General features: G+C 38.4%; 1 pseudogene; it reads left to right on the top strand.

Moving 5' to 3' along the window:
- Positions 1 to 12,629: 12,629 nt before the first annotated feature.
- On the top strand, positions 12,630 to 19,700 carry LOC127432697 (alpha-(1,3)-fucosyltransferase 10-like; annotated as a pseudogene).
- Positions 19,701 to 25,242: the final 5,542 nt, after the last annotated feature.

The following is a 25,242-nucleotide window of genomic DNA, read 5'->3' as shown; positions in this document are numbered from 1 at the left end:
GTGACCCCTAGTGCAACTACATTGACACAACATCTCGTTCCCTCCATCAGGGAACGGAGGTTACACAAGTAACCATGACGTATTCTCCCATCTGACTTGCTTAATCCTCCGCTCTCTATTTTTTCTTCTTCTGGAAAATCATCCAAATGTAATAGTGTATTTTTTCTTTTGGTCTTAGAGCAAATGGGTAAGTGAAAATAATATTTGCTGTGATCTCCCATTCACTCCCATTCACCACTGTCAAAGTTTACCCTGCAAACGTTTACTTCCATGTTCCAAAACCCAGAGTGTGAAAAAGATCTACTATCTGAGTAAGCTCAGCAGGAATTGGCATAAAAACACAAAGGAACCAAAGCTGATTGTCTGATCATGTCCTGATATTTGAGAACAATCTGTGCATGAAGTGGGGTGGTACGCAATACCTGCACTTCTATAATTTACTCTACAGCATACAGGTGTCCTGAAAATATATGCTACCTATCAGGGTGTGCTACCAACGCTATAATCACATTAGGGTTTGGGGTGGGGCTTAGTACAGCCTCACGCCCATTTCACATCGCAAGCTTGAGCAAGACATAAGCATAGCGTCAGCTTAACTACAGCATAACTGCAGCTACAAATTCGACAGGGCTTTCACTCTGGAAGCCTTTCTATAGCGTCACAGCAGTGGCTCTATACAGAAAAGTTCTGTGATTTCTGTTACTAAGGTGAGTATTTATTTTAATAAAGACCATAACTTATAAAATGGTTATCAGGAGTGGGTCATTGATGAGTATTACAAACTTGATCATCGTGAAATTTATTTACATGAGGAGGAGGACCACATTTGCATCTAAAAGGTAAACAATAGAGTACTTTGTTCTTCTCCACCTCCACAATCAGTCTGGTATCATCCATTGTTGAACACGAATGAGAAAAGTTTTGAATTTACTGACATCATGGTCTGTTGCATGCACGTGTTTTCATGTGAAAGCAAACTCAGCTGTGACTGGGTGTTGCTGAAGCCTATAGACCTGTTCTATGTTTAATAGTTCATAAAAGACATTTTGTCTCATATTTTCAGGCTCATAAGTTGAAGTTTACTGTGGTTTTAAATGATAGACTGTACTTTTTAGAACTTTTTAGAAAGTGGTTGTAGCTTTTTCTACTCCTTTTGGGGATTCATGAGACTGTCACCACATTATGCCAAGACATTGAAAATGCTAAATTATGAACAGATTTTTTATATATCGAATGCTGTTGCCATGGCGAGGCATTAAATTAATAGAAAAAAATGGGAAACAGGAAGTGTCTCATATCTTCTATGTGCAATGTATGATTTAGATCAAAATTGAGATGAATGTTTAGTCTTGAGGGCTAATCACATGGATGTGACTATTTTGGGTCACTGTCATAGTGCAACCACCTGGCAGCAGGAAGTGTGGCTCTTACAACAGACTTAAAAATAGTCTTCTTACATTTACCCAAATTGCTTCAAAATTGTTTAAAATAATGCCAAATGCATGTGTCCACCTTGCATTGTTTTCCAAAAGCCACAGCATGGAAATGGACCCATGGTGCTTGGGCCCATCATTGCTGCTATATTTATTATTATTATTATTCTTTTCAAGGTTACTCCTAAGGGATTCATGTGACTGGCACCAAGTTTGTGCAACATCATTTCAAGACATTGTAGATGCTAAATTGTGAACATATTTTTGAAAGGTAAAATGGCAAACAATACATTTATGGTGAAAAATGGAAAACAGGAAGTGACTTATATTACAAATGAAATACATTTCGTAGGGTTCTTCACACTATATGATAAACACATATATACACATTATATTCAAAATAACATGTATTTTAGGGGTCCCTACACTCTCCCCCCACCAAATATCCAGTATGACCACATGTTGGTTACACAAAAACATTAGCCAGTACTCCAAAAATAATTACCTGTGCTTATTTCTTTTTAGGCTAACATTTTAGTGGCAAGAGTATAGGTTGGTTACTACATACTTTGCACAACGCTGCCGCTGTACACCACCAAGCATGCAGTCTATCATATTCTCCAGGAAAAGACATCCTCTCTGTACTACGTAGTACTACGTCAATACTACAGGATTTAGAATACACATATTTTGTAGGCTCTCCTCCCAGAATATCATTAGTAAATCTGGCAGTAGGCTTCCTTTCCCTGCCTGACCTACGCTCCTCCATAGGCAGTTCATCCAACTGCAAGGCAACATCTGCATCAGCAGTAACTGTAGTCTACTCAATATTCTCCTGACTTACTACATCATTAGTAGCAGATTCATCAGCTTCATCACTCACTACCTCAAATAACTCATTAGATATCTGATTCTGGCATGGAATTCCATGTATCCTTAGAAAATGGATTAGTATCGCTCATCTCAGAAGTTTCTGCTCCAAGTACAGGAACTGTATTTCTGGATTCATTCTCCATGTCTGGAACAATCTTTTCCATGTCCTCCTCATAAAACCCAAATTCAGAATCAGAATCTGAACCATTCTCTCTCCTTCTGACAAACATCAGATGAAGCAGGCTCCATCTATGACTCAACAGCCTTTCTCTTTTCATTCGCCTTCCTGTGCCGTACAGCTCTAGGTGAACAACTAGGTTGACTGTCTACCTGTGGACGCAACCTGACTGCCTGTCCTAAGGGCAGGATATGATTGCGATGCATTACCCTTTCAGATTCATCACCACTCAATGTTTTGGACGATACATGGGAATATCAGGTAATTGAATTTCCACCACATAAGGATCATCATTCCTTTGAGACCAAGATTTCGTATCAGGACATGGTCTCCAGAGCTCAAGTTATAGTAACAAACCTTCTGGTCATACCTCTCTTTGTTACTCTGAATCATCTTGGAAGCAGCAGACTGTGCTAACTGATAAGTGGTTTGCAATTATTTTCTCATCTTGGACACATACTTGGAGTAAGACACCGTTGAGGTATTATCAGTTGAAACACCAAAACAGACATCAACAGGCAATCGGGCCTCTCTGCCAAACATAAGAAAATAAGGCGAATACCCTGTAGCCTCATTTGGTGTACAATTGTACGCATGAACCAGATGCGCAATCTGTTGACTCCATTTACCTTTCTGGTATGACTCAAGGGTACCCAGCATATTCAACAGCGTCCTGTTGAACCTTTCAGGCTGAGGATCCCCTTGTGGATGATAAGGCGATGTTCTCGACTTCTTAACACCCAACATCGTCAACATGTCTGACACCAATTGACTTTCAAAATCATGACATTGGTCGGAGTGTATGCGGGTCGGTAAGCCATAATGGATAAAGTACTTTTCCTATAAGGTTTTTGCCACGGTATGTGCTTTTTGATCCTTTGTGGGAAAAGCTTGTGCATACCGCGTGTAATGGTCAGTGACCACCAACACATTACCTACATGGCGTGAATCTGGCTCAGTTGAAAGAAAATCAATACATATTAGATCCATGGGTCCCCAACTCTGCATGTGACACAAAGGAGCAGCCCTTTGAGGTAAGGTTTTTCTTTTAATGCAGCGTTCACAAGTCCTGCAGTAACGCTCAACATCACGCTTCATGTGCGGCCAATAAAATCGGTCACGAAAAAGACTGTAGGACTTGTCAAACCCTAGATGCCCAATCTCGTCATGTATTTCAACACCAAATCACGAAACTGTTCAGGAAGTACCAGCTGTTTCTAAGATCTGTTGTCATTTGTCTTAATAGTCCGATACATCAACCCGTTGTCTACTGACAACTTCTCCCATTGTCGTTTCAGGAGTTTCATTTTAGGTTGAGTACTTTGGATGCTATTTGCAGACTTACCCTGACAAATGGCTTGCCACACTTCTCCTAGGCATGAGTCATTTTTCTGGGCAGCTTCGATCTCGCTGTGACTAAACACGGGTAACTGCTCTGCAACTAAGGCAGTAGCATGACAGTATGCCTTCGGAACTGCAGACTCATGAATGCCTATCTGTTGTACCACACAAGTCTGAGCGACAGGACCTGCCCGTTTCTCTGCAGACACTGCCTGACAAAGAGTTCGTCCACCTGGAGCCGGAATTTCTTTCCACTCATCATCTTCAGCAAGATGAAGGTGCTGTTGCCGTGACAATGTGTCAGCATCTGTATTCTTTCTCCCCGGTCGGTCACGGTTAAAGTGAATGTGTAGGTGGCCAATGCAGACAACCAATGGTAACCTGTAGCATCAAGCTTTGCTGACTTCAAAATATATGTCAGAGGGTTATTATCAGCTCTGACCTCAAACTGGACACCGTACAATTAATCATGCAATCGGTCAACAACAGCCCACTTCAGAGCCAGAAACTCCAGTTTATGCGCTGGATAGTTTCTCTCTGAAGGAGAAAGACTTCGACTCACAAAAGTAACCAGATGTAAACCTTCTTCGTGTTCCTGATATAAAACACCTCTAAGCCCATTCAGGCTTGCGTCCACATACAGGACATAAGGCTTGTTTACATCAGCAAAAGCCAACACCGGAGCTTGAGTCAAACATGCCTAATATAGTTCAGAAGACTTAGAGCATGACTTGGAGTTTTGTGCCAACGAATCTATACCCTTCTTCCGTTTAGCACAGGAAGCTAAGGACTGTCCCTGCAACAAATCATTCAAGGGCTGGCACAATTTTGAAAAGTCTTTTACAAAGGGGCGGTAATACCCACAGAACCCTAAGAATGACCTGAGCTCTGTCACAGTCTTAGGCTGGGTCCAAGAGACAATGGCCTCAATCTTGGATGGATCCGTGGCTATCCCTTCCTGAGAAACAATGTGACCCACATAATTCACAGAAGTACTGCCAAATTGGCACTTGTCAAGGGAAATTTTCAGTCCCTTGTCTCGCAACCTATCAAGAACTTTCAGCAATCTTTCTTCATGTTCCTCAAGGGTTCTTCCATAGACAATCAAATCATCTAAGTACACAAGAACCTCGAGAATATTAATATCTCCTATGGTTCTCTCCATTACCCTCTGAAAAGTAGCAAGGGCTCCACAAATACCTTGAGGCATCCTCTCAAATTGATAAAATCCCAATGGACAAAGGAAAGCCGTCTTTTCCTTCAAAGTTGAATACGTTGTTTCTTTGTGGCTTCCGTACATTGCCAATCACTCACCATTTGAGCGGCCTGCTCCATCCAGACTTCATACTCTTCTTCACCTGGAGTTACAGGTTTTAGGCCTGAAAATATTCTCAGCTTTCTATAACCAGGCCCATCACTGCACACCTGATTACAGCAATTTACGAGCTTACCTATGGCACCAACTAAGTCAGCACTGACATTAGTCATATGAGACTGATTCCCCAGAATGATAGCTTTCACTTCATCCATCGATTTTCCTTCCTGCTGTAACAACGCCAGAAGCTTAAGCTGAAAGTCATCACCCTCCGAAGCAGGAATAGGGGCTATTGGACTTCTCACCCAATGAACAGGCCAAGGTCCAGCTTCCCCTTCAAGACCTACCTCAGGAGGCACAGTATCAGGATCTAAATCAGCGCTGGTCTCCACTAAAATAACTAGTTGTCGGCCAGTGACATCACCACGGCGACCATGTATTTTAGTGCGACCAAAGAATTTCACCGTGTTCAACACTCGGTCAATAGTGTCATCATTGGTGATCAAAGGTACATTACTCAGCACAATGGCACGCGAGAGAGGCACATTCTCCTCTCTGGCCCAATCGACAACTTGTGAAAGATCCATAGTCTGGATAAAGAGAGATAACTGCTAGTATGGCAGCAAACACAACCATGTATGTATCAGATCAGTTTACACTGCCAGGCCAAATATGTAGGGGGAACAACAAGAGAAAAATAAAATAAACCAGTTTGGTAACCAGGGAGGAAATTTTGAAAGAAGAGATCCCAGTGGTGCCTCCAAAAATGTAACCCCCTTTTCACACTATGGGCCAATTTCAGTTTCAAACAAGAGCCTAGGTTCCGGATGTTGATGTTGAACTGTCCGTTCCAATTTCCTTCACTCTCTAATTACCAAAATGATTACCCTGAAAATTTGTGCGCGTTGCCTCCACTAGAGAAAAACATATAATAGAGAATGTTACTCCTATATTATCTCTAGAAAATATTTTCTCTATATTGTATCACTCTTAACAATGAATAAAATACAAGGAAACAAATATTTAAAGAAACAAAAGAACAATTATTTATTTTATTTTCCCCTTTGATTTGTTGTATTCCCCTTGTAAATATGAAATAAAGAAATAAAGAGATGAAAATAGTAAAATAAGTATAAACAATAATACTTTGTAAATTAAACAAGTGTAAATGTAGTTATTTCTCTTCAAATGAACCTCAGTTCACAATGAATTACATCCTTTGTTCTTGATACCATTTCTACACAACATGAGTACCTGTAAAACATTAACATCAGTACCTTACACATATCTCTGGTTTTACCTCAACAGTCCCAATTGCATTAAAGATACACAGAACAAAATGTTGGGGCCCAGGTCGTTAGTGCACATTAAAATTTATGATATGTGTTTTCCTGATATTACTCATTTTATGCAGAGGGTGAGTGATTCTGAAGTAAAAGGTCACTTACGTCCCATCCAGTAACGCAACACAGAAAGAAAGTTCACTCAAGAAACCCAGAAACAGATCTTGGTTGAAGAAAACCCGTTCGTAGCAAAATGGAATCCAGCTACACGCGATGATGAGTCAGCACCATAAAATGGCAATTGCGGAACTTTCACTTTCTCACATGTCCCTCGAAGAAACTTATCTTTACATTGGAAAGATCTGGCAAACTCACAGTTTCTGATCCTTGGGTCCCTCGTAGTAAATATTATCTGGTTTTAGCCTACTAGAACTTTTCAGTCACTCACTTTCACAGGTGGTATGGTAAAATCCTGCGATGAACTAATCAACAGTCTTTCAAACTAGATACCAAATAAAACAAATAAACCACTGTAATATAAACAAATAAAAGGCTTACAAGTTGCGGATTATCATTTCGGGCCTTATACTGCTCACAGTATGCGTCTACATCATTAATGGGTTAAGTGAGAACCAATGAGATGTAGACATTAAATGAGAGATATTATTGTTTATTTTGTGAGTAGTTTATTGTGTGTGAGTCAAGTGCTCTTCAGAAATCTGGAGAGCTCATAATGCCTTTATACACCCACAACACAAACAAACACACAGCTGTATGTCTGTAAATATAGTGTTGACTGTTCATCTTGTTGTGGCATGTACAGGAAGTGATCATCTGTTTGACATACAAACAGCTTCATGGATTGAGTACACAGTTCAGTAACAAAAAAAACGAAAAAAATATTTTGTTACTGTTAAAATCCACTTAGTATTTGACGGATGTGCAATTTGCTGTATGAAAATGAATGAGTTCTCCTTTGAAACATTAAGAGAGGGAGAACGACCACTCAAAGTATTTTTGTTGTTGCCATGGAAGCGAACAGGTATGACTCACTGTTTGCCCTGGTGAACCTGTCTATTGAAGCAGACGTACATCTCAAACACAAGAACTGTAGATCATATTGACGGTTGCTACAACAGAAGACAAACTGAATTCACAGTCTTCTTATGTTGGTACAGACGAAACAGTTAACAGACAACACAAATGCTGTAATACAGAACAGCTTTCAGTTCTAGATAGATAGAGACTTGCCTTCTCAAATTCCTCTTTTTTTTTTTTTTTAGGTTTTGGCAGAATGAAACTACAGAATAACACATATGCAGCTATGATTCAATTTCACAGGCATTTGTCAATCAATGTTTTGTTTTCCCTATATAAAAATCAACCATCAGTAGATAGAGGAAGTGCACAGCATGAATTGTGAATTACTGAAGTATGTTCTCAGACCAACTTTAGGATCGAGGTCCATATTTAAAGTAGTCTGCACAGAAACTGCTATATCACCTGTACTGTTATGATTAAACATGACTTCTACATTTTGTGAGAGGATATAACAGATATCAATGCATAAAGCAAAGCACATGACAAAATGTCCTATACGGCAACAGATCCTTCATTAAATTGAAGAAGATCGCACTGATCGCTGCCGGACAACATTCATCCAGTCAACTGAGCTCAGTTACAGTTGAATTAAAGAATCTGCAGGTATATTTCAACCAAAGGCATAGATTTAGGTAGAGATGGTAGGGACATGTCCCAACCAACTTTCAGAAAACCAGAAATGTCCTGAACAACATTTGGGCAATTTCACCACATAGAAAATACTTTAACGTCATATTATGTTTTAATTTTCATTTTAACGACTATTAACATTTTCGCACACAAGTTTCTCCTGTACTGACGGATCTCCAAGTGTGAGTTCTTTAATGCATGCTGTAATTAAAACAAATCTTACCTTAAACTTTACATCAGATGCACTGGAGGACAGATTATATCACAGCAGGTGCACTGAAGATCAGATTATATATTATCAAACATATAATGTGGAATTTTAGATGTTATTTTTAGAATGATTGATAATTCAATGATTGCAAACGTGCTTTCCAGCTATGCGCACCGCCATATTTTCGTTGCAATACAAGATGGGGTTCTGAGTTCTTTTTGTCATTGAACACGCAAAAAGAGGAGCATAGAAGGTTCTAAAAAACTAGCCCTTCCATTTTCCCAGCCCCAGATGTGGTTGTGATGAACGGAATGAGAGAAGGCTCGAGCGGACGTTGTTTGACGTCAGAAAACAGCTTTATACTTTTATTTAGTGATTGTTTGAATGTTTGTAACAAATGAAAATAAAGATGTTGTGATGTTGAAAAGGCTATCTGAGCAGCTGGTTCATTATTACAACTACTTCAGTCCCTCTTTTGCTGGTAAAGAGCAGCACAAATGTAGATCGCACCAGTTTGATTGTGTACATCTGAGCCCAGCCCATAGACTGTATATAATGATAAATGATGCGTCTCCACTTCCTCCCACTGTACAAAAATGAAGCCAAAATATCCCGGAAACGGGCGCTGCCATCTTGCACTGATGACATCATTTGGAGGCAGAGTCTGTGCAGTAGTGATCGTGGGGTGAAGCCGTGGTATCTTTAGACAGAGTATAATTCAGATTTTTACCATATATTTTCTCAAATAAAAAATAATTAGTAACTGCTAGCTACCGATCACCTGTTTTTTTTCCACATAGCCAACTTTAGACTGCTTGTTGTCTTAGCTAGCTAGATAATAACATTAATGTACTGATTAACTTACAAAGCACAAATTTAACTTACAGAAAAAACTGCAATGATCACTCAGATCCCTTAGGTCGGTTAGTACACTTTACTGCAGAACGACTAATTTTGTCTCAGTAAGTCACCATTTGTGAATACCATGCAAAAGAGTAGGGAGAGCCGTAAACTTGCACCTACCTGTTGCAGAATTATCCATGTCTTTTCTTTTAAAACAGCAATTTTATCGCAGTAAACTCCACACATAGTTAATTCCAAAAAGATTGCTTATTGTAAAACACGTTGAAGGTTAACGTGCAGGTGGTCAATTCATTAAGTGATGAGCTGTTTCCTCATAAAAGCAGTTTATTCAGCACACTGAGGCATCTCCTCCATACAAATCCATTCAAAAAGAACGGCTCCTTGTCTCATCGCCAGTGTACTGCCTTAGAATGTCTATTGGAGCGCCGGGTTATGCTGTTTTAAGCTAAGCTTGTAGGCTCGTCTTGGTAGAAGGGCTCTGGTACTTTCACAGTGGAAGCGTTTGTAGATTCAATGGATGAATAACTGAAGTGACGATGGAAAACTACGGGACGCATCGGAGAATAGACCTTTTTCTGGTCTGACCGTCGAATATACACTTTTGGGAAATAATCAAAATACCATTACTTAGAATGTATATTGAATGTATTAGTAATGAAGAAATGTGTACAACCATGAAACAATGTCTTATTACCATGATACCAAAACCAGAAAAAGATCCTGTTTGTTTTGATAACTGGAGACCAATTAGCTTATTGAATAAAGATTACAAAATCTTCTCATTAGTTTATGGGAAAAGGTTAAAAATGGTAAAAAGACACTCAAATTGGTTTTATGTCTAAAAGGCATATAAGTTGTAATATCAGACTGATATTATATCTTATAGAGTATGCACACTGCATTAACTCTACAAAGCATTTGACACCATCAAAGACAATTTTCTGTTTTCAACTCTAGATCAATTTGGCTTCAGTGAAAATTTCATTAAAATAGTCCAAATTATATACAAGGATATTAATAGCTATGTCATCTTACAGTTTGATACCACAGATTCTCCATAAAACGAGGGGTAAGGCAAGGTTGTGGAATATCTCCTTTTTTGTTCCTAACAGTTGTAGAATTACTCTCTCTATTCGAAATAGCTCTGATATAAAAGGTTTGTCAATTTTTGTCAGGGAGATAAGGATCTCACAACTTGCCGATAACACAACTTTGTTTTTGGAAAATAAAGAGCAAATTGGTAAAGCTCTAGATATTATTAGCTTATTTTCAGATGCATCTGGCATGAAATTAAACATTCCTAAATGTGAAATCCTTTGTTTATATGAAACCCAAGACACCTCAGTGGATAAAATGCCCATTAGAGATAGTCTAAAGTACCTTGGTATTCATATTTCAAAAAAGCATTCTGTAAGACAAGACATGAATTTTTCACCCAAACTTAATGTTAAAAGTTAATGTTCAATAATTGGCTTCAAAGAGATTTATCCTTTCTTGGCAGAGTCCTTCTAACAAAAGGTTTATCTCGTTTTATATACTGTACCCAGCTATCCCATTATTTGTTCATGATACTACCTGTAAACAAATGAATAGAGTTATATTTAATTTCTTTTGCACCAGCACCTGAAGAGAGAGGTTTTGTGTGACATAAAAGCCAGTGGAGGTTTTGCATGTTAGATTTTTTCAGTGTAAATAACACCTTCAAAGTAAACTGGGTTAAAGTTTGTATTAATTCACCAGATCCTATTTGGCACTTCATCCCACATAATGTCTTTAAAAAGGTGGGAGGTCTCAAGTTTTTGTTAACTTGTCATTTTTTTCCTTCTCAACGCCCTGCAAAACTAGGCTATCAAAATTCCATGAACATGCTCTCCTGGCATGGAAACATTTTTGTTTTGTTCACATTTTCCTCAAATCTTAGCATGATAAAGGAATAGATTATCTATGTGATATTTTGGATCCGGAAGGTAATTTTTACTCTTATTATGACTTTATGACTAGGTATAACTTTCCTGTTGTTCATAAGGAATTTCTTACAGTGATAAAAGCAATACCTGGTGGTCTTGTTCAATTAATGAGCAGTCATTTATCATTTGGAGAGATTTTGAAGACTGAACACAAATTCTTAGTCGAAGGTATAAGTATGTATCACCCAAAATGTAGCAATAAACATATTAGAAATGTTTTTCATTTAAGAAAACGAATCACCCCTAGGGGGAATTTTTTTGGGGGATTCACCAATAGAAAATATTAATTCAAATTAATTAAAAGGTGTGGCTTCTACCATACAAATTCTGTATCCCCAATAAAGTCAGAGAAGTACACTTAAAATCATATCATACAAAGAATATACCCTACTAAATTGCAACTTTTGTAAAGTGAATCTTGAGTCAGCAGACCATCTTTTTTATTTTTATTTTTTTTTGAGTGTTCCCTTCAGAATTATGGGTTGAATTGGCCAGATTTGTTGCATTAAAAACTGGACAAGAGTTCACTTTAACATTATGTGATGTAATATGTTACTTTTCTCATCGTAATCATAATATAGAATATATAGTAAATGTAATAATATTATTAGCAAAGTATTTTATTCATAAATGTAAATTCTCATCAGCTGTACCCAAGTTTACTTATTTAATATTATCTCAGAACACTGATCAATAATAAAAAAAAGTGTCCAAAATTGTCAAAATGTATGACAAATTATTAAATTTGTCTGAATTAATTTGTAATTCTATCACCTTTTTAGTAGTTATTCATCCTTTGCCTTTTTATTTCCTTTCTGTTTCAATGTCATCCAATGTTATTATTTTCATTAATGTTGGGAATGATTGGTTTTTGTATTTGTAAGACTCTGTAAACCTGTCATCTTTACAAAAGAATGAAAAAATAATAGACCTTTTTCACACTCCGAGTTTTGGAGCGTGGAAGTAAACATCTGCAGGGTAAACTTCAACAGCGGTGAATGGGAGACCACAGCAAATATTATTTTCACTTACACATTTGCTCCAAGAGCAAAAGAAAATGTACACTCTTACGTTTAATGACTTAACAGAAGAGGAAAAAAATTGAGAGCAGTGGATTAAGACAGTAAAATGGGAGAAGATGCCAAATTTACTGTCACTCTCGCAGCAGCTGTAACAGAAACCCCCTCGCAGCTGTGGTAATTTTTTTTTTTTAAACTAATTCCAGGGTAATATAACACAAAGCATAATGTTATAAATTTACACACAATATTTAATAAAAATTGCAAGATTTATGCTGCTAAATAAGGCGTAAACGCGTCATCACAGTCTGTGAAAGAGGTCTAACTCTGCCTGTTGAAAACCTCTGCATTACACCGCAGAGATTACAAATAACTCCACTGGTAATGTTTTTATCCAGGAGTCACAGAGTTTTTGACATGAGGCGAATCGCTGTTAAAAAACGTTGTGTTTTTTGTCTCTGCGTGTCTGTGTTTCTGTTTATAATCATGACATTGCAGGTAAAATATCATCTCTGTTTTTAAACTCTTTATCTATGCTGCATTCTGATCGAAAGATTTTTAGCCCAATATAATACATGTTCTACATTGTTTTTTAGATAAGGAAAACGTATACAGATGGCTGTGTCTAACATTATTGTGAGCTCCCTACCTAGACAGCATTTATGCGCATCATAGACACCATCTGATTTAGCAGCATTTTGGGGCATCAAAGGTGCATTTTAATGCGAGAAATAGATACAGTCTTGCTGTGTATGTTGCTCACTAGGTTTTAAGGCACAACCATTCATTTTTATTCGAGCAAGATACATTAACAGTGTTCTCATCTCAATGAATCATTGTCCTCGATATCTCCCTTTACTAAAATCTCCTGTGTTTTCCATCCTTGCATCCTGACATATGATAGTGTAATAATTTATTAATACAAATAAATAAATAATGTACATCTACTCTAAAAATAAAAATCGATCACTGTTTTTAATAGATAGATGAGATTTCTCAAATTGGTCATTATTTACTGTTACTTCATTGCCATTTTCTGAAAAAATGCACACAGATTTCTCTGACAAATAACCATTTCTGACATCCTTTTGAAGAACTCTGACAAATTTCTTGTGCAGTATTGTGTATCTCTTTAAATAAAAGAAATAATAGAAATGGCATTTTTGATTTGGTACTGCGCTGAAGAAGCTGCGTAACACATTTAATTATATTCTAACCAAACTTTTCAAGAAAATGTCCTGGTCCTATTTTACTCCAAAATCAAAAGAAACAAATAAGAAATTACATGTTGCATATGTCACAGTCTGTCTCCCTCATGTTTTCCTTAGGACTCTTATATTGAAGTTTTCTCCCAGACTACATCTCCCATAGTGCACTTCCCTCATCACTTCCAGCTGTTCCTCATCCTCACCCATCTTCCATCCCCTCATTAGTTCTTTTGTGTATATATACAGGTGCATCTCAATAAATTAGAATGTCGTGGAAAAGTTCATTTATTTCAGTAATTCAACTCAAATTGTGAAACTCGTGTATTAAATAAATTCAATGCACACAGACTGAAGTAGTTTAAGTCTTTGGTTCTTTTAATTGTGATGATTTTGGCTCATATTTATCTCAAAAAATTAGAATACATCATAAGACCAATAAAAAAAACATTTTTAGTGAATGGTTGGCCTTCTGGAAAGTATGTTCATTTACTGTATATGTACTCAATACTTGGTAGGGGCTCCTTTTGCTTTAATTACTGCCTCAATTCGGCGTGGCATGGAGGTGATCAGTTTGTGGCACTGCTGAGGTGGTATGGAAGCCCACGTTTCTTTGACTGTGGCCTTCAGCTCATCTGCATTTTTTGGTCTCTTGTTTCTCATTTTCCTCTTGACAATACCCCATAGATTCTCTATGGGGTTCAGGTCTGGTGAGTTTGCTGGCCAGTCAAGCACACCAACACCATGGTCATTTAACCAACTTTTGGTGCTTTTGGCAGTGTGGGCAGGTGCCAAATCCTGCTGGAAAATGAAATCAGCATCTTTAAAAAGCTGGTCAGCAGAAGGAAGCATGAAGTGCTCCAAAATTTCTTGGTAAACGGGTGCAGTGACTTTGGTTTTCAAAAAACACAATGGACCAACACCAGCAGATGACATTGCACCCCAAATCATCACAGACTGTGGAAACTTAACACTGGACTTCAAGCAACTTGGGCTATGAGCTTCTCCACCATTCCTCCAGACTCTAGGACCTTGGTTTCCAAATGAAATACAAAACTTGCTCTCATCTGAAAAGAGGACTTTGGACCACTGGGCAACAGTCCAGTTCTTCTTCTCCTTAGCCCAGGTAAGACGCCTATGACGTTGTCTGTGGAGTGGCTTAACAAGAGGAATACGACAACTGTAGCCTAATTCCTTGACATGTCTGTGTGTGGTGGCTCTTGATGCCTTGACCCCAGCCATTCCTTGTGAAGTTCACCCAAATTCTTGAATCGATTTTGCTTGACAATCATAAGGCTGCGGTTCTCTCGGTTGGTTGTGCATCTTTTTCTTCCACACTTTTTCCTTCCACTCAACTTTCTGTTAACATGCTTGGATACAACACTCTGTGAACAGCCAGCTTCTTTGGCAATGAATGTTTGTGGCTTACCCTCCTTGTGAAGGGTGTCAGTGATTGTCTTCTGGACAACTGTCAGATCAGCAGTCTTCCCCATGATTGTGTAGCCTAGTGAACCAAACTGAGAGACCATTTTGAAGGCTCAGGAAACCTTTGCAGGTGTTTTGAGTTGATTAGCTGATTGGCATGTCACCATATTCTAATTTTTTGAGATAGTGAATTGGTGGGTTTTTGTTAAATGTGAGCCAAAATCATCACAATTAAAAGAACCAAAGACTTAAACTACTTCAGTCTGTGTGCATTGAATTTATTTAATACACGAGTTTCACAATTTGAGTTGAATTACTGAAATAAATTAACTTTTTCACAACATTCTAATTTATTGAGATGCACCTGCATATACCCTCCAGTTTTGTTCATTGATTGTCAGTCCTTGAAGTGTTACGTTGAGATGTTATGCTTTATAGTTTGTTCCACTCCAGCGATTCCTATTAAAAGATTGAAAAGTATCTACTCCTGCATCTCTACCCAACGTTACAGCATATAGAAAATGAAGCCTATATTTAGGGTCATTACGAATTATTATTTTTTGTTGACATTTTTACATTTGCATAAGAGTTATGCACATTTTACCCCCAAATTCTCATTACTACAACACCAAAAAAGATGGACATTATGATATTCTCATTACCACAATGTTAAAAATTATATACTATTTAAATGATAAATTATTTATCATGTACTCCCTTGGTACTGCCTTTCATTTTTGTCAATTAAATAAATAACTAATTGTTATACAGTTAAAAAAAATAAAAAAAGACCTACCTATTTCTGTATAAAAATACAATAATGACACTGTCACATTTCTAAGTTTATTTTTGTTAACTTTGAGTTTTGCTCCAAAATCACTGGTATAAAATAATGAAATAATGCCATTTCCTTTATGAAAAATAGAATTTCCTATTTTTATATTGATTTGGGGTTAAACTTGACCAGGACATTTTCTTGACAGGTTTTGTGAGAATCACCCATTTCACCATATAAAATAACTGAAATCAGAGAAATTATCCTGTTGAAAAGTTTGTGTGTTGCTTCCTCAAGGATCAATAACTGTTTGAAGCTCACGACTGTCCTGGCAAAGTTGTATCTGAACATCACTGAGCCACTTTATAGGGAAGAAGTCAAAAGTGCTGAACACATGAAAGCATGATATTTTGTTATTTTGTCTTGTGCAATATACAAAAATATATGTTATGACAAATAGCTTCATCGAGGCAAAAACAGGCCTACTCAATGAAAAAAGAAAGCTATTTTTATGATCCCTCTTATAAAAAAAAATAAAAATAAAAAAAAAGCTTAAAAGGTCAGTTCATCCAAAAATGAAAATTCTTCATCATTTCCTCACCCTCATGCCATCCCAGATGTGTATGACTTTCTTTCTTCAGCAGAACACAAATTCAGATTTTTAGAAGAATATTTACATTTACATTTATTCATTTAGCAGATGCTTTTATCTAAAGCAACTTCCAAATGAGGAGAACAACAGAGGCGAATCATTCTATGGAGGCATTAGTAACACAAGTGCTGTAATACAAGTTTCAAAATTGTTTAGAGAAGTACCCCTAGCAAGGAGGATGAGAGACTTTATTATTATTAATAAGAAGACAGTGCACTAAAGGGATTGAGTCAAGGGCTCACAGAAGAGCATGCTTTTTGAAGGATGTTAGAGAACCAGCTGCTTGGGTGGAGTTTGGCAGGTCATTCCACCAGCGAGGAACAGTTGAACTGAAAGTCCTGGACAGTGATATTTGCTTCTTTGAGATGGCACTACGAGGCACCGTTCGCCCACAGAACGCATACTTCTGGAAGGCACGTAGACCTGAATTAGTGAGTGTAGATGGGGAGTGCAGAGCTTTTGATGCACCCCCAGATGCAGAGGTTGTTCTGTAAGCAAGCATCAATACTTTGAATGTAACGCGAGCAACCATTGGCAGCCAGTGCAATTTGAAGGCGTGACGTGCGCTCTCTTGGGCTTGTTGAAGACCAGTCGTGCTGCTGCATTCTGGATCAATTGCAGAGGTTTGACTGTACATGCTGGAAATCCTGCCAGAAGACCATTGCAGTAGACCATTGTCCAGCTTGGATAGCACAAGCACCGGGACGAGGAGTTGTGTGGCATGCTCAGATATTATATATCAGATATTATCATTTTCCTGATGTTGTACAGGGCAAATCTGCATGATCTGGCAGTCCTTGCGATGTGGTCTGTGAGGTTTAACTGATCGTCAAACACAACCCCAAGATTTCTGGCTGTTTTGGATGGTGTAATTGTTGACAAGCTTTGACAAGCTTTTATTTCAGCTCTGTTGGTCCTCACAATGCAAGTGAATGGTGACAGAACATTAAAGGTCCAAAAAGCACAAAAAGGCAGCATAAAAGTAATCCATATGACTCCAGCGGTTTAATCCATGTCTTCAGAATTGATATGTTAGGTGTGGGTGAGAAACAGATCAATAGATCGATCAAAAGACATTCAACAGATTAGTTCTTTTTTTTTTCTTTTTTTTACTGTAAATATACGCTTTCACTTTCACATTCAGCTACCTACTGGTTGGGGCTGGTCAAAGGTGAAGATTTATAGTAAAAAATGACTTGAATATTGATCTGTTTCTCACCCACACCTATCGCATCGTTTCAGAAGACATTTATTAAACCACTGGAGTCATATGGATTACTTTTGCGTCTTCTTTATGTAATTTTTGGGCATTCAATGTTTTGGTCACCATTCACTTGCATTGTGAGGACCAACAGAGCTGAAATATCCTTCTAAAAATCTTTATTTGTGTTCTACTAAAGAAAGAAATTCATACACATCTGGAGCGCATGAGGAGGAGTAAATGATGAGAGAATTGTAAATTTTGGTTGAACAATCTCTTAAATGCCTTGCAGATTCTGCATGTGGTATTTAAATTTATGAGAACTATTTAAACTTATTTACACCTTTGAACTGTCAATAGTGTAGATGCTTCTTGTCTAAACACCTTCCTCAGTAAATACTTGCTATTGAATCTCTTCAGTATGAGCTGTGACGTATTCTCTCTCTAGGTTGTTGAGCAGTTAGGGCAGTTTGAGCAGACCGCACATAAACAGTTTAACAAATTAACACATATACAGACTGAAGTGAGGATAACCCGCGGGTCAAAGGTCAAGTACCCTGTTATTGTGTGGTGGTCTCCATTGACTGGAAAATTGGGGCAGATCGGAGAGATAACAGATGTTTCTTTACTGTTAACAAGTCTTATCATTCCCATCCATTGACACGTGCTTTCTTCCTTTATGGTGAGTGTGACTGCACCATGAATGCATTCATTTTATAGTTTCATTCACTTTCTGTCATATTCATAAGGCTCTATATGTAATGTTTCAGTGCAGTTTGAATTGACTGAAAATCTCTATGCTCAGTCTTTATGTGTGTCAAGAAACCTCATGCAGTGAATTATGCTATTTACTGTATACTTACAATTTGCATTATAGAATAGGGTCATTTTTACTTTATTGTTTTTATGTGATTAAATAAAGGTACATTTTTTTGTTTCAGCATTATTTGTACTTCAGACCTTTGTTTTGTTGGACAAGAAAAATGACCTTTATACTAAATGTAAGACCCACATTTGGTTTTTGACCATTTAAAAATAACAAGAGCCCCATATCTCTTGAATTTAACCATATAGAGCTTTAAAAAAAGGAAAGTTTGTTCTGAACCAGAATCTGAAAGGATATTAAGATATATTTAATAGTTCTGGAGTTATAGGCACTTGTACTTTGGAAAAACATTTTTTTTTTTTTTTTTTTTTTGACATATAATGCTGATGCCGCCTGATTTTAGTAATAGACTTACCTATCTCTGTGTAAAAATAAAATAATGATACTGACACCTTTCTACAGTTATTTTTTGACCTGTTATTTTGCTCCAAAGTCATTGGCGAAAATTTTAATTTTAACCCCCTATGCAAAATAATGAATTACTCAGTTAATATTGATACATGGCATTCATCTTTATGTTTATAGTTCTTCAAAAATGTCATCTAGGGAAATTTGACTTGGAACATTGACATGGAGTAACCCAATAGTGCAGAATCTGAAATATTTCCTATTCATTTTACATCATAACTTGTATTATTTTTTTTTTAAATAATCAGAATATTATACACATCTAAATATTTCCAGGTTTAAATTGGATATTAATTCCGTAATACCCTTTTATTCAATTTTTCTGAAAAAAAAAAAAAAAAAAAAAAAAATCCCAAATTCACAACGTGGTCTCAAACTTTTGGAACCCACTGTAAAGGCTTTGCTGTATTTCTATTTATTTTCTTAATAGATATATTAAAAAGTCATTGAACCTTCAAAGTGTTTCCTATTTGCCCTTTCTGTTAATTCAGGTACAAATTTCATCATTGAAAGTCTTCCTCTTCCGAGAAGCGAGCACCACCAGTGGGCGCTGTTCCATGAAGAATCACCCAAGAACAACTACAAGTGCTTTCACATCTGCTCATCAGTTTGTTCAACCACACTGCCACCTTCAGTCGACACTCTCACCTGCCTCTCACCACACAGCACTTGGAGAGCATCGGCGCTCTCACCGCGCAAACACACCTGCTGCCTCTGGCCTACAAAAAACACCTGAGGAAAACCCTCGCGCCCGTCATACACGTCCAGTCAGACTGCGACCAGCCGTCTGATAGAGATATTTACGTTCGAGAGCTGATGAGGCACATTCAGGTGGACTTGTATGGAGAGTGTCTTCATAATAAAGATCTGCCGTCCCACCTGAAATACTCGATAGACCATCCGGATTTTAATTATCAGAATAAACGAAAGTAATACTGCAAAGTAATTGAGCATCAATATAGGATCATTTCACCACAGCTTTAGGCAGCTCATCCAATAAGAATTTAGAGTCTGAACTGAATCTGTACTGTCCCTCTTGGTTTGTCCATGACAGAAACTGCCGTCCAAAGTGTGACGAGCTGGAGAGAGTCATCTCAATTGTTCGTCTCCAAAACCCTTTGAGTTCACTTTAAACCCCTCGAACAGCTCGTCTCTACGGTACATCTGGGGAGCCAGTTATGAGCTGTCCAGGAAAGAAGCCCGAGCTCTTAGACTCATGATTCAGAGGAACACAAACTTTACTACGGCACAGTTCTGGAGAGAGGTCTTCACTGTCTGACAGCCAGCAGAAAACATACATGACTGACAGGAGATTCACAGGTCACATAACATTCACATTTTGATAACGTAGTGAAAATGTTTATGGGCTGCATTTCAGGAGGAGATTCCAGCAGTCCTCACAGAAACAGTACATCAGTGTGATACATTTCATAGGGCTGTTTTCAGATTATGTGGAAACTGATTTCATACATAACATGATTTTTTACAACATAATCTTCATGTGGATGTGACATTCTGGAGATGTCTCTTATCTGGTGCAGTGTGTATGCATTAACAATGTGCTTTTTTATTTTGTTGATATTAAATGCTTTAAATTTTACCATCATGGCCTTAATGGTCCTTAATCTACAAAAAAGGTCTCCAAAAAAGTGAAAGAGGTAGAATTTCAAAAACACTAAAATGCACTTTTTGCACTTTTATGATTATTTATTTTAGGTAAATTCTAAAATATCAAATAATTTCAGCATTAAAAATAAAAAAAAGATTTGTTGGATTTCTTTTAAACATTTTATTTCATTAAATCGTTGTAGTGGTGGGGATGTGGTTGAGCACCAGTTTGTGAATGGAGGGTGAGATAAGGAGATGAGAAGGGTAAGGATCATCACCTGGCAATGATTGTCTCTAACAGCTGTTTGTCATTGCAGTGAGAATTGGAGATGAGCCAAGATGCCAGTGAGTGGAGAGAGAGAGAGAGAGAGAGATGCACACATGCACAACCAGTATTGTTTGAGTTTAATAAAAAGCGAGTTTAAGTTCTGTTAATAATGATTTTTTAGTTGGATTTTGCTGTCTCCCTCTTCCTCCTTTGCCGAAGTGCTACGAGCTTGTTACAGTCGTCGACAATGGATTTTCTAATCTGACGCTCTTTGCTCACCCTCTTGTCATTCCAAACCTGTATGACTTCTTTCTGCGGAACACAAAAGGAGATGTTTTAATGAATATCGTGGTTCATCTTTTCATGGCAGTGGATAGTGCCTCACTTTAAAGCTTAAAGGGGTAGTTCACCCAAAAGTGATAATTCTCTCATCATTTGTCATCCTCATGCCATCTCAAACTTGTATGACTTTCTTTTGTTTGTGTTTAGCAGATGAAGATTTTTTTAAATGAGTGATTATATCCATAAAATGCAAGTCAATGCAAGCAGCATAAGGTAATCCATACAACTTTCATCCATATCTTCTGAAGTGTGTACAGCAGTCTGCACATGTGTCAAGTGTGAGGAAGTGTTATCGAGTTTCAAATCATTATAACGCCAAAACTGCAGATGACAAATTGTACAATGAAAAAGGAGTTCGATCTGTTTTTTCACCCAAACCTGATCATATTTCTGCAGAAGACATGGATTAAACCACATACATTGTATGGATTAAATTTATGCTGCTTTTATGTCCTTTTTGGAGCTTGGAAGTTTTGGACCCCATTGATTTTGTGGGGCCCCTGTCAGAGTGTTCGTATTACCCCCCCAATCCCTTAAAGGGATAGTTCACCCAAAAATGAAAATATCCTCATTTACTCATGCTCATGCCATCCCTTGATCTGTATGACATTTTTTTCTTCTGCAGAACACAAATGAAGATTTTTAGAAATAATTTCTCAGCTCTTTTGGTTCATACAATGCAAGTGAATGGGTGCCAAAATTTTGAAGCTCCAAAAATCACATAAATCAGCATAAAAGTAATCCATATGACTCCAGTGGTTAAATCAATATCTTCAGAAGTGATGTGATAGGTGTAGGTGAAAAACAGATCACTTTCACATTCTTCTTGTGTTTTTGGTGATTCAAATTCTTCATGCATATCACCCCCTACTGGGCAGGGAGAAGAATTTCTAGTAAAAAAGGACTTAAATATTGATCTGTTTCTTACCCACACCTATCATATCACTTCTGAAAATATGGATTAAAACACTGGAGTCGTATGGATTACTTTAATGATGCCTTTATGTGCTTTTTGGTGTGTCAACATTTTAGCACCCATTCACATGCATTGTATGGACATACAGAGCTGAAATATTCTTCTAAAAATCTTCATTTGTGTTCTGCAGAAGAAAGAAAGTCATACACATCTGGGATGGCATGAGGGTGAGAAAATGATGAGATCATTTTTATTTTTGGATGAACTAACCCTTTAAGCCTTTCTCGTAGAGCAGTTTCGCAATAAACAACAACATACAGTAATTTCATTTCAAGGGACATTCGTATTTATTACTTTTTATACTGACAAGGCCATCGGGATATAATGTACCAAATTTCAATAAATAAAAGGTAAAGAAACATAGGCCAGTCTGCAGGGGCATTTGGCAGGGCACTAGCTGGTTATGTGGTCTGCACTTGTGCCTGCTTTAGCTAGCTGTACATTACTGTGGCCTCACTGGTGCTGCTGGTCTTACTGATGAACTTTGAGGATTGTTCCTAAAGGCAGATTAAAAAAAAAAAAAAATCTGATTCCTCTTTTAAAATGGCTAACACAGTGCAAAGTATTAATATAAACTAAGTTTCCTTTAATGGCTAAGTTTTGTATTTAATTTTAAATTTTTAATTGAAGTATTTATATAGCATGGAAACAACAACTAAAGTTGTGCCAAAGTAGAAAGTATAGTTGAAACAAGAACTCTATAGACAGGCCTGCATTAACGGATAGTTTACCGGGGCATGAGCCCGAGGGCCCATGGCTGCAGGGGGGCCCCCAACTCCTATTCTCCTCCATCGTCGTTCACGGGAGGAGCACGTGGAAACGTGTTCAACAAAAGCCGTACATCTAGCGCTTAGTCAATTACACAAATAAAATCTAATTTTGATTAACAGTAAAATGCTTGCCGAAAATAACTAGCACCATCTAGCTTTCTGAAAAATTATAAATCACATAGGAGTGAGTTTTTCCACATACATTGATCAGCCACAATATTAAAACAACTGACAGGTGAAGTGAATAACATGTATTACCTTGTTACAATGGCACCTGTCAAGGGGTGGGATATATTAGGCAGCAAGTGAACAGTCAGTTCTTGAATTTCATGTGTTGGATCTGAGCGACTTTGACAAGGGTCAAATTGTGATGGATAGACGACGGTCAGAGTATCTCCAAAACGGCAGGTCTTGTGGGGTGTTCCCACTATGCAGTGGTTTATACCTACCAACAGTGGTCCAAGGAAGGACAACTGGTGAACCAGCGACAGGGTGGGGAGCGAAGGGTAGCCTGTCTGGTGTGATCCCACAGAAGAGCTACTGTAGCACAAATTGCTGAAAAACTTAATGCTGGCCATGATAGAAAGGTGTCAGAACACACAGTGCATCGCAGCTTGCTGTGTCAAGTCAAGTCAAGTCAAGTGGCTTTTACTGTCATTTCAACCATATACAGCTAGTACAATACACAGTGAAATGAAACAATGTTCCTCCAGGACCATGGTGCTACATAAAAACAACATGAAACAACATAAAACAAACATAGAACTACATGAGACTACACAGAACTAAAAGACCTAAACATTTCTTCATAAAGTGCATGTGCAAACATGTGCAAACAGTACAAGACTGTACAATAATTGCTGAAACAGGACAATAGGCACAGTAAGAGACAGTGCAGCGCCAACCAGTACACAGTTCTAATGTGAAAGTATCAGATAAAACAGGTAGTGCAAAAAGATATTACAATATAACAGAAAATGCTGTGAATGTAAACATAACATACTATGACATAGTATTCAGCAGATAAGCTTATACTATATATGGACATAGCAGTTATTGGGGTAGCAGTCAGGTAGAAGTGACAAGAAATTAAGTACAATATTTTATGAATACAGTAGCAGCAAAAAAATTCTGGGTAGATAATACAGTAATGTGCAACATTGCAAAGGGAGTCGGATGGTGTTCAATTGAGTGTGTGTGTGTGTGTGTTGTCAGTCCAGTCTCTGAGTGTTGAGGAGTCTGGTGGCTTGGGGGAAGAAACTGTTACGCAGTCTGGCCGTGAGGGCCCGAATGCTTCGGTACCTTTTGCCAGACGGCAGAAGGGTGAAGAGTTTGTGTGAGGGGTGTGTGGGGTCATCTACAATGCTGGTGGCTTTGCGGATGCAGTGTGTGGTATAAATATCAATAATGGAGAGAAGAGAGACCCCGATGATCTTCTCAGCTGTCCTCACTATCCTCTGCAGGGTCTTGCGATCCGAAATGGTGCGATTTCCAAACCAGGCAGTGATGCAGCTGCTCAGGATGCTCTCAATAGTCCCTCTGTAGAATGTGGTGAGGATGGGGGATGGGAGATGAGCTTTTCTCAGCCTTCGCAGAAAGTAGAGACGCTGCTGGGCTTTCTTGGTTATGGAGCTGGTGTTGAGGGACCAGGTGAGGTTTTCTGCCAGGTGAACACCAAGGAATTTGGTGCTCTTGACGATCTCCACAGAGGAGCCGTCAATGTTCTCTCTGTGCTCTCCTGAAGTCAACAACCATCTCTTTTGTCCACATTCAGAGACAGGTTGTTGGCTATGCACCAGTCCATTAGCCGATGCACCTCCTCTCTGTATGCTGACTCATCATTCTTGCTGATGAGACCCACCACGGTCGTGTCATCGGCGAACTTGATGATGTGATTCGAGCTGTGCGTTTCTGCACAGTCGTGAGTCAGCAGAGTCAACAGCAGTGGACTGAGCACACAGCCCTGGGGGGCCCCAGTGCTCAGTGTGGTGGTGGTGGAGATGCTGCTCCCGATCCAGACTGACTGAGGTCTTCCAGTCAGGAAATACAGGATCCAGTTACAGAGGGAGGTGTTCAGGCCCAGCAGGTTCAGCTTTCCAATCAGAAGCTGAGGAATGATTGTGTTGAATGCTGAACTGAAGTCTATGAACAGCATTCAAATGTGCGTTTCCTTTTTGTCCAGGTGGGTGAGGGCCAGATGGAGGGTGGTGGCGATGGCGTTGTCTGTTGAGCGGTTGGGACGATACACAAACTACAGGGGGTCCAGTGAGGGGGGCAGCTGGGTCTTGATGTGCCTCATGATGAGCCTCTCGAAGCACTTCATGATGATGGGTGTGAGTGCAATGGGACGGTAGTCATTGAGGCAGGACACTGAAGAATTCTTCGGCACGGGAACGATGGTGGTGGCCTTGAAGCACGTTGGAATGATGGCGCAGCTCAGGGAAATGTTGAAGATGTCAGTAAGAATATCCGCCAGCTGGTCTGCACATCCTTTGAGCACTCTGGCAGGAA

Source organism: Myxocyprinus asiaticus, chromosome 42 (assembly GCF_019703515.2).
Source record: "Myxocyprinus asiaticus isolate MX2 ecotype Aquarium Trade chromosome 42, UBuf_Myxa_2, whole genome shotgun sequence".
Lineage (NCBI taxonomy): Eukaryota > Metazoa > Chordata > Actinopteri > Cypriniformes > Catostomidae > Myxocyprinus > Myxocyprinus asiaticus.
This window is presented reverse-complemented; position numbering and strand designations above follow the sequence as displayed.